Genomic DNA, 10,385 nt, shown 5'->3' on the forward strand with positions numbered 1-10,385 from the left:
TAAAAAAAAAAAAAAGATCGCAGGTGGTTCCTCGGTTTTGGGTCCCAGTAACCGAATGGACAGGCGTTTTGTTTCCTGCGGTGGGGGAGTCAAGGCCGTGGAGGCGGAGGGTGGGAAGGAAGACTCCTTAACCTCTTCCCCGTTACCCCCCAGGAGAGGACGCGCCTAAGCGTTGCAGTGAAGGCTGCTTAACCCCTTATAAAGTCGCGAGCCGTTGGCCCTTCAACGGTGTGGGGGTGCGGAGTCGAAACCCACGTGTAACTTCTGATCTCCCCCACCCCCCACCCCGCCAGCTTGAGAGTGATGTACTACCATAGACCAGAAGCCTTTCCGAGAACACGAGCCGTCGACGAGTACATCTTTTGTATATTATAAACTGTATTCTTGCAATAAAACAACGGAAGGGGCGCCCGGGTGGCTCAGTGGCTCGAGCGCCCGACTCCCGATTTCGGCTCAGGTCGTGATCTCCTGGTCGTGGGTTGGAGCCCCGCGTGGGGCTGTGCTGATGGTGCAGAGCCGGCTTGGGTGGGAGGGTCTCTGTCTCTCTGCCCCTCCCCCACTCGCGCAAGCGCACGCGTGCTCTCTTTCTCTCTCTAAAGTAAAAACAGAAGAGTGTTAGTAAGAAAGTCATAAGGAAGAGAAAATACATTTACAGCACCGTACTGTATTTATTGCAAAAACCCGTGTATATACAGACCCACGCAGTTCGAACCCATGTTGTTCAAGAGTCAATTGTACATTTATTTCAGGGTCACTCTCTGCTCAGTGCTACTGAGAGGTGTGGGTCATATCCTACTTAGGGACCGCTGAGCAGCAAGGAAGAGCCCCCAGCAGGGGGCAGCCTGGCTGGGACCACAGGATGCTCTGTCCCCTCCATAGGTTCCCCTCTGGCTGGCCCTTCTGGGTGATGTATTCATCTGCTGGGGCTGAGGAGCAAAGGACCACGGACTTGGGGGCTTAAACAGCAGAAATTTACTCTCACGGTTCTGGAAGCCCGAAGGCCAGCATCAGGAGGTTGGCAGGGCTGGTGGCTGCTGCTTCTTCTTCTTCTTTATTTTTTAAAAATTTATTAATTTTTGAAAGACAGAAAGAGCGTAAGCAGGGGAGGGGCAGAGAGAGAGGGTGACACAGAATCCAAAGCAGGCTGCAGGCTCTGAGCTGTCAGCACAGAGCCCGACGCGGGGCTCAAACCCACGGACCGTGAGATCACGACCTGAGCCAAAGTCGGACGCCCAACCGAGCCACCCAGGTGCCCCTGGCCTGGCTGCTTCTGAGTGCGCTTTCTCTGGCTTCCTTCTCCCTGTGACTTCGCGTGATCTTCCCTCCGTACGTGTCTGTGCCCCAATTTCCTCTTTTTATAAGGACATCGGTCATTTTGGGTAAAGCCCCACTGTGGTGACTTCACTTTAACTTATTTAAAGACCCTACTTCTGGATACAGCCACATGTGGAAGTCCTGGAGCCTAGGACTTCAACATAGGACTTTACAGGAGCCACAGTGGGGCACTAACAGGTGCGGAAACCTCCCTTCCAACCTTGGGGCCAGATTGGAACAGATTGGAACCGCGGGGCCAGAATGTGTCTGTAATTCTGTCACTATTATCTGGGGAGGGCAGGAAGGCGATGTGTTTAATTTTTCTTTTTTTTTGTTTTTTAACGTTTATTTATTTTTGAGACAGAGAGAGACAGAGCATGAGCGGGGGAGGGTCAGAGAGAGAGGGAGACATAGAATCAGAAACAGGCTCCAGGCTCTGAGCCGTCAGCACAGAGCCCAATGTGGGGCTTGAACTCACGAACCGTGAGATCATGACCTGAGCCGAAGTCGGACACTTAACCGACCGAGCCACCCAGGCGCCCCAGTTTAATTTCTTGATTAATTGCCGTGTTATTTTGCTCTCAACTTTGCACCAAGAAATGCAAGTTAAAAATGCTTTTTTAGGGGCGCCTGGGTGGCTCAGTCGGTTAAGCGTCTGTTGATTTCAGCTCAGGTCATGTTCTCACTGTTCCTGAGTTTGAGCTCCGCTTCTGGCTCTGGACTGATGATGCAGAGCCTACTTGGGATTCTCTCTCTCTCTCTCTCTCTCTGTGCCTTTCCCCCGCTCACATGCACTTGCTCTGTCTCTAAAAAATATATATATATATATATTAGAAAATAAATAAAATAAAATCTTTTAAAAAATATGTAATGGGTCGGGATGGGAAGATGTGACATAACTCACCAGGCTTTGACAGATGGAGTAGGAAAAAAATATGCAAAGGTACAAAGGTATTGAGAATCTAAGTGATAATAAGGTTGCTTGATTAATTAGCCACTCATTCAACAAATATTTATTGAACCTGGATGATGTACATCAGGCCAGTTGCTGGATGCCAGGAATACAGCAGTGGTCAGTCATAAATTATCCATCCTGGGGCTTGTGTTCAAATACTTGACCTTTGTATCTTATAAATGGAGAACACACCTTTTCACTGCCAATGAAACATTCACAAATCAACATTAGACCCTGAAAGAAATTCCAAGTTCCTCAAACCTGAAACTGACCTGACCACATTCTCTGACCCCCCCAGTGCAATAAACTGGAAACTTCCAAGTGTTTGTAACAAAACCCAACCCCTTTAGGACCCTGAGGCAGTCCTAAATAAATTTTTTAAAGTGTATTTATTTATTAATTTTTTTTAGCAATCTCTACACCCAATGTGGTGCTAGAACCCACAACCCCGAGATCAAGAGTCTCAATGCTCCAGAGACTGAGTCAGCCGGGTGCCCTGGCCCTAAATAGTTTTTGACCAATGAGAAAATCCAGATTGTAAACATGGATGATTATAAATAGACTCTGAGACCGTATCATGACGAAACGTGAAGAATAAACGGCACCAGATGATTGAGTACTTAATCATAATTAGCTGGGCTTGGTTCTAGAGACACGGCCTATGTTATCTTCTATAATCCTTAGGACGGGCGTAGCAAGGTGACCCCGTTGTAAAGTAGGCACTCGGCACATGTTTGCAGAATGAGTCTACGTGGCTCAGAGAAGCTGAGTAACTTGCCTAAGACCACACAGCTGGGACCGCTCAAGCCGGGACTTGAACTCGGGCCTGTCAGACTCTAAGTCCTGTGCTCGTGATTGGTCTGGTGCGTCATCCACTGGCCTGATGACGTAGGCAGAGGGGAAGTGCTGAGATGTAAAAAAAAAAAAGGGGGAGGTTTAAAATTTTTTTTTTAACGTTTATTTATTTTTGAGACAGAGACAGAGCATGAACGGGGGAGGGGCAGAGAGAGGGAGACACAGAATCGGAAACAGGCTCCAGGCTCTGAGCTGTCAGCACAGAGCCCGACGCGGGGCTCGAACTCACGGACCGTGAGATCGTGACCTGAGCCGAGGTCGGCCGCTTAACCGACTGAGCCACCCAGGCGCCCCCCCAAAATTTTTTTTTAATGTTTGTTTATTTTTGAGACAGAGAGAAACAGGATGCAAGCAGGGGAGGGGCAGAGAGAGAGGGAGACGCAGAATCCGAAGCAGGTTCCAGGCTCTGAGCTGTCGGCACAGAGCCCGACTCGGGGCTCGAACTCACAAACTGTGAGATCATGACTTGAGGGAAGTTGGTCGCTTAACCAACTGAGCCACGCAGGCACCCTGATACCAGGCACTGCTGAACATGCTGGGGGTTCAGTTGGGAGGGGCAAACAGTAAGCACGTAAGCCAATGAATGCACAGTCTTCGGTAGCAATGAATCGTGCAGAAAAATAGGAGTTTAGGCACTGAAGTCACAGCTGTTGAGGACTGCTGTCATTCTGGGGGCCCGGGAAGGGCTTTTTGAGGCAGGGGCGACCAGGAAAGAAGAGAGGTTTGGCAGGGAGAGTGTGGGGTGCAGGCAACAGCATGTGCAAAGGCCCTGGGGATGAGTGTGGGCCGTGGCAGGCGTGGCAGAGGGGCGGAGCAGCCCGAGATTGGCGAGCCAGGGGAGAGCAGACAAGGTGAAGAGGGAGCTGACCCTGAGATCTGGAGTTGGTGATGGGATGGGGCTGCCATTATCAACGTGAGGAGGCAGGGGGGAGGCAGGAGTGGGGCAGGGCTTGGAGAGGGAGGGTGGGCGAGAAAAGAGGCGAGAGAATAGGAGGTGGGCTAGAGGTGGAGGGGCCAGGAGAGGGTCGCCTGGCGAGGCCTGGGGAAGACCAGGGCAGTGTGAGTCCTGGAGGCCAAGGCCGAGTTCCGAGGAGGGAGGGCAGCTTCGTGAAATGCGCCCCCCCCCCCCCCGGAGGGTGGGACCTGCCTATGGGGTCTGGCAAGACCGTCTCAACAAGGGCGCCTCCATCGGAGTGGCAGGGACGGGAACGGGGGGACAGAGGTGACCAAGGCACCCAAGGGGCAAATTCAACACAAAAGACCATGAAACAAACAGAAAGGAATTTGCAGGGAGCGGTCATGGTGAGAAGTCCCAGGGGAAAGATGAGCAGTGGCCTCTCTGGAGAGGGAAGAACCGGGATGGCTGGCCGAGGGTGGCGACGAGTCGCCGTGCTGCCCTCTGGGGAGCGAGGCGGTGCGCAGTCGTCCGTCCAGAGAACCCAGGAGGGCAGGGCTGAGAGCCTCCGGGTGCTTCACCGCTGGGGACTCACGGCGGCGAGACCCGCCGCCCCCAGCCGTGCTGGGGAGCTCGGGCACAGTGTCCCCGTCGTCGGTGGGGTTTGGTCCAGTCGCACTTGGGGTTTTGCAAGTAAGGTGGCGGCAGGGGGCGGGGGGGGGGGCGGTGGCGAGAGACCTCAGAGTGGAAGCAGCAGCAGGGAGGCCGAAAGACACATGCCTCACCTCAGGATGCGAGCCATGTGGGAGAGACCACCGTCCCTTCGAGGACTCAGTTCGGAGCAGAGCCAAGTTCCCACGAGAGCAAGAGGGCAGCTGAGAAACAGTCTGATGGTTTGAGGCACGATGGGGGGAGGTAGGAGGTCGTCACTCGGGGATAAGCCCTGGCAAACGTGGACTTCGGGGGGTGGCGGGTGGCCAACAGGGTCAGAAGGCGTCTCTGGGAAAGTGGAGGGTTCGTCTCAGTTGTGGATTCCGTCCCGGGCTTGTCCTCTCCGGCACTTTGCTGGGCTAGTAATGACAATGTGCAGCATCTATGGAAGCCTCTGTGCCAAAGACCTCGTAAGCATCTAGGTTTAGTGATCTGCCTCGTGCTCATGACAGTCCTATTGCTGTCCCCTTTCTGCAGGTGGGGAAACAGATGCAGAGAGGGCAACTTGTCCAAGATCGTGAAGCTAGTAAGCGGGGAGCCTGGATTCTAACTCAGGCATCTGACCCCTGAGGCTTGTCTTTTTTTTTTTTTTTTTTTAATTTTTTTTCAACGTTTATTTATTTTTGGGACAGAGAGAGACAGAGCATGAACAGGGGAGGGGCAGAGGGAGAGGGAGACACAGAATCGGAAACAGGCTCCAGGCTCCGAGCCATCAGCCCAGAGCCCGACGCGGGGCTCGAACTCCCGGACCGCGAGATCGTGACCTGGCTGAAGTCGGACGCTTAACCGACTGCGCCACCCAGGCGCCCCATTAAGAAGGTATTTTATTTTATTTTCATTCATGTTTATTTATTTATTTTGAGAGAGAGGGAGCAAACGCAAGCAGGGAGGGGCAGAGAAAGAGAAAGAGAGAGAGAGAGAGAGAGAGAGAGAGAATCTCAAGCAGGCTCTGTGCTGTCAGCACAGAGCCTGACTCGGGGGTCGAACTCACAAACCGTGAGATAACGGCCTGAGCCAAAACCGAGTCAGACGTTCAACTGACTGAGCCAACCTGGCACCCCAGAAGGTTTTTAAATTTTATTTTATGTTTTTATTATATTTTAATGTTTATTTATTTTTGAGAGAGAGAGAGACAGAGAGACAGAGCATGATTGGGGGAGGGACAGAGAGAGAGACACACACAGAATCCGAAGCAGGCTCCAGGCTCCAAGCTGTCAGCATAGAGCCCGACGCGGGGCTTGAACTTATGGGCTATGAGATCATGACCTGAGCTGAAGTCAGATGCTTAACCGACTGAGCCACCTAGGCGCCAGTAAGGCGATATTTTAACTAACCTAATATACCTAAACTGTTGTTATTTAACCATGTAATCAATATAAAATATTATTAACGAGATATTTATTTCTTTTCTCCATAATAATAAGTCTTCAAAGCTGAGTTTGCATTTTACACCTGAGGCACATGAAGTCAGGACTTGCCCGGGGCGCCTGGGTGGCTCAGTCGGTTAAGGGTCCGACTTCCGCCCAGGTCATGATCTCACGGTTCATGAGTTCAAGCCCCGTGTCAGGCTCTGTGCTGACAGCTCAGAGCCTGGAGCCTGCTTCGAATTCTGTGTCTCCCTCTCTCTCTGCCCCTACCCTGCTCACACTCTGTCTTTCAAAAATAAATAAACATTAAAAACAAACAAACAAACAAACAGCGATGAGGCGGGCGGTGTCAGGGGGAGTTTAGTGATCTTTCTAGAAGCTCGCTGATCCATTTCCAGGAGCCCCCCCCACCCTTAAATCTCTCCATGAATTTCACAGAAAACTCGGCAGACGTGTTTGTGATTCTGTTCATGGCCAATCATGAAGGGGAAATAAAAGGCTTTCAAAAGTAAGCCCTCTGTTATCTGTTCCGGGAAGTTGTGTTGTTTTCCAAGAAGCAGTTTCCCAAGAGGTTACAAGCACATATTGTTTCCAGGCTCCCCTACTGACCTTGGTGACCTGACTTAACCTCCCGGTGCCTCAGTCTTCTCATCTGTAAAATCGGGGATACTAAGAACACCTGACCTCCAGGTTTGTTACGAGGATGAAACTTACTTACTCACATATGTAAATAAAGCGCTTAGAACACAGTCCGACTCGACTAAGCCCTGCGTGCATATTGCCTCTTTGTGTTTTCCGTGCCAGGCCAACAGAGCGTGGCTCTCACACGAGATTCTCCAGGGTTCCGGGTCTGAATCTGCCTGGGTTCAGACCGGGTTTGTCTAAGCCCAGGACCCATGACCTACCTCCAGCCACTGACTGAGCAACCACGCAGAAGAAAGTCAGCAAGGCTAGAGAAGCCAACCACACCGTCGGCTGACAGATAACACCTTTCACCCAACGACATCAAGCTTCACGTTTTTGTCAAGTGCCCATGGGACATATACAAGACGGACCCTCTCCCGGGCCCCAAGACCAGGCTCTGGAATCACACAGGGCGTGCTCTCTGACCACGAGGTACGCAAACTGGAAATCAATGAGAGAAAGACAGCAGGAGACTCTCCAAACACTTGGGAGACTAAAGCCATGACCTCCCGAGCAGGTGGGTACCCGTATCCATGGTGCCTCCTGTCCCTCCTGGGCGATGCTCCCAGTGCAAAGTGACAGCTCCCAAACCCTCTGGTCGTCCGGCCGCCAGCGCCATTCTTCTGGGTTCTTTGGGGTTTTCAGTGTCCTCCCCCCTCAGAGCCACACCGTGTCCCCTGAGAAGGGGGAGGAGCTCCCTCTGTGGGTGACTTTGTGTCCTGAGATCAGGCGCTGTCCTGGTTGGGACTAGGGCCCCACACAGACCCCTGTTGCCTTCCTTCCCCCTGATACGGACTTCACTTCCTCGGTCCTCGGCCAGAGACTCCGTGCAAAGCATTCCCCCACCCACCAGGCAGGCTCAGGCTATTTTGTGTCCCGGGACACTCTCTACTTCCTCTTTCATTTATCGCAGAGAAAAATCAGGAATGTCCCAACTGTCCCCAGTGTGGGCCTGGGTATGTCGCGTTCATAAACTAGATCAGCTTGAGCCATCGATGAAGAGAGAGTGCATGAGGACGCGGACATCCGTTGGGTCACATGTTATATGAAAAAAAGCAGGCTGGTTGGCACCGTGTCCATCGGGGTCATTAAAGTTTTGTAAAAAGATGCGCGGAGGGGGTCGCCCGGGTGGCGCGGTCGGTTAAACATCTGCCTCGACGGTGGCTCAGGTCACGGTCTCCCGGTTCGTGAGCTCAAGACCCGCATCGGGCTCTGCGCTGACAGTGTAGAGCCTGCTTGGGATTCTCTCTCTCTCTCAAAATAAATAAATAAACTTAAAAAAAAAAAAAAGGATGTGCAGAGGCTGTGAACACACCGACACGGTGACAGTGGCTGTCCCCGGGTGCTGGGATTAAGGGTCCTTTGGATTTTCTTCTTAGGGTTGCCTCTAATTCGCACCCCCCCTTCCCTGCCCTTTCCAGTCTGCACCCGCCACTCTATCGAATGCTCCCATGTCCCGGTCCGGCGTCCAGGGGACACTTCATCACCTTATCTTCCCTGACGCACCCTGTGTCAGCATCTGACACAGCTGACCACCCTCTCTCTGTTTGCGGTCTCTCCCGGTTTTTCTGCCGCCCTCAGGACTTGTCATGCCCCTGCCGGCCCCTCTTCCTCCTTGTCCTGTCCTGCACCAGGATTCTGCTGAGAAGGCACCTCGCTCTCTCCGGACGCTGTCCCTCACCCCTGGCTGTGTGACCCCTGCCCCCATCACTCTGTCAGCTGCCTCCGGAGTCACGAGGAGGCCCACAGAGGGCTCGCGTTTCACAGAGCCTCCTGAACTCCTCGCCCTTCTCTCCGACCCCCTTCTAGCTACTTAACTCCACTCCTCACGTCCATGGCCGTGCTGTCACGAGCAGGTGGCTCTTGTGTCTGTCTCGCTGCCCCAGCTGGGAGCCACCAGCACCCTTCATTTCTTGGCCCCAGTATCCGTTCGCTGATCCTACCCGGCTCCTCATTAGCCCTAACGTCCATCTGCTTGTCCCCAACATCGAAGGCACCATAAGCTTTCGCCCGCAATTTTACCAAAGCCTCCGAGTGGGTGGGTCTCCTCAAGTCTTAACCCTCCCAGGGTCCGTTCGTCCCTCCAATCTAGCAGGGGTATGTTCCTGAAACTCCTGTAGTAAGTGCTGAGTGGCTGTTATAAGCAAAAGCCGTAGTTATAAACAAGGCAGGTGTCCCCTGACATGGAATTTACTTTTTCGAATGTGTTGGAGGAGGTGTAATGAACGTAAATAAATCAATGAGATAACCAAGTAACTGATAATTGCTCAATGAAAATGGAAGAGTAATGTGATGGAGAGTAAGGAAAGAAGTAATTTAAAGAAGCCTCACCTCATTCTAAACTCCGAACCCCTTGTAGTTTCTCCCAAAGGCCTTACTTACTTTTGCCCCAGGACCTTTGCACATGCCGTGACCATCTTTTCTCTTCTTTACCTGGCTAACTCCTAGTTGTCCTTCAGGTCACTGCTTACATGTCATTTCTTCCAAGAAGCCCTCGCTGATACCCCAAGGCTGTCTTAAGTGCCTCTTCTGTCTCTAAGTCTGTAGCTTTTTCACCCTCACAGCAATCACACTGTACCGTAACTTGCTGGTTACTTCTCTGTGTCTTCCAGGCCTCCTTCTAAGCCAGTGACTTTCAGATGTTTTGACCATGGTCTACAATGAGGAATGCATTTCATATCATGATGCAACACACATATAAACATATATGGTGCGGGGCGCCTGGGGGGCTCAGTTGGTTAAGTATCTGACTTCGGCTCAGGTCATGGTCTCGTGGTTCGTGGGTTCGAGCCCTACACCGGTACTGTGCTGACAGCTCAGAGCCTGGAGCCTGCTTTGGATTCTGTGTTGTAAGGGTTAAATTGTAGTGTAGGGCTAATGCTTAGCTTGAAAAATAACAGCTTTGTGTTGACACTGAAGGTTAAGAGATAACAGCCTTGCTTTGCTCTGGTAAACTATGCCTCATACCCTTGTAAATTAGGCTTCCCGATTAAGGAAACAAAAGTTCAAAGAAAGAGCATCAGAGGCAGGGTCAAGGAGATCCACTGGTTGCAACTTAGAGGCAGAAAGTCTAAAGTAAACACCTCATTAGGCAACTGTTTCTAACTCATCTGGAAACTGTTTCTTTGTTCTGTTCCCAGGTGATGATAAATCGATGTGATCAGCTTTAAACACTCTGTACCCCAGCTGTTCGGGGCCACACTCTTATCAAGAGTGTTGGTCCCGATCGATCGGCCTTGCCTCTCATCGTAATAAACTTTGTTGTGACTGTCACTGGTGCCCGTAGCATTCTGTTTCAGGAGTCGTGTGGATGCAACAGTGTCTCCTTCTCTCTCTGCCCGGCGTCCTCTACTTGTCCTCTTTCTCTCTCTCTCAAAAATAAACATTAAAAAATTTTTAAAAATAGAACACTGTTTGAGACCCACTAAATTGACTTAATAAACTCTCATAAATCTGCATTTTGAAAATCTTCCTTTTTAGGTTTAAGTAATCTCTACATCAAGTATGGGGAGCTCGAACTCACAACCCCGAGATCAAAGTTGGATGCTCTTCCGACTGAGCCAGCCAGGGCCCCTGCTTTTTGAAAATCCTGCCCTAACCAGGG

At 51.5% G+C, this 10,385-nt stretch overlaps 1 long non-coding RNA gene across 1 annotated transcript; it reads left to right on the top strand.

Moving 5' to 3' along the window:
* Positions 1–5,497: 5,497 nt before the first annotated feature.
* On the top strand, positions 5,498–7,911 carry LOC125151269 (uncharacterized). Its single transcript, XR_007146711.1, has 5 exons — positions 5,498–5,549; positions 6,536–6,605; positions 6,693–6,787; positions 6,902–7,298; positions 7,695–7,911. It is a non-coding gene; the product is annotated as an uncharacterized LOC125151269 (long non-coding RNA).
* Positions 7,912–10,385: the final 2,474 nt, after the last annotated feature.

Source organism: Prionailurus viverrinus, chromosome E1 (assembly GCF_022837055.1).
Source record: "Prionailurus viverrinus isolate Anna chromosome E1, UM_Priviv_1.0, whole genome shotgun sequence".
NCBI lineage: Eukaryota > Metazoa > Chordata > Mammalia > Carnivora > Felidae > Prionailurus > Prionailurus viverrinus.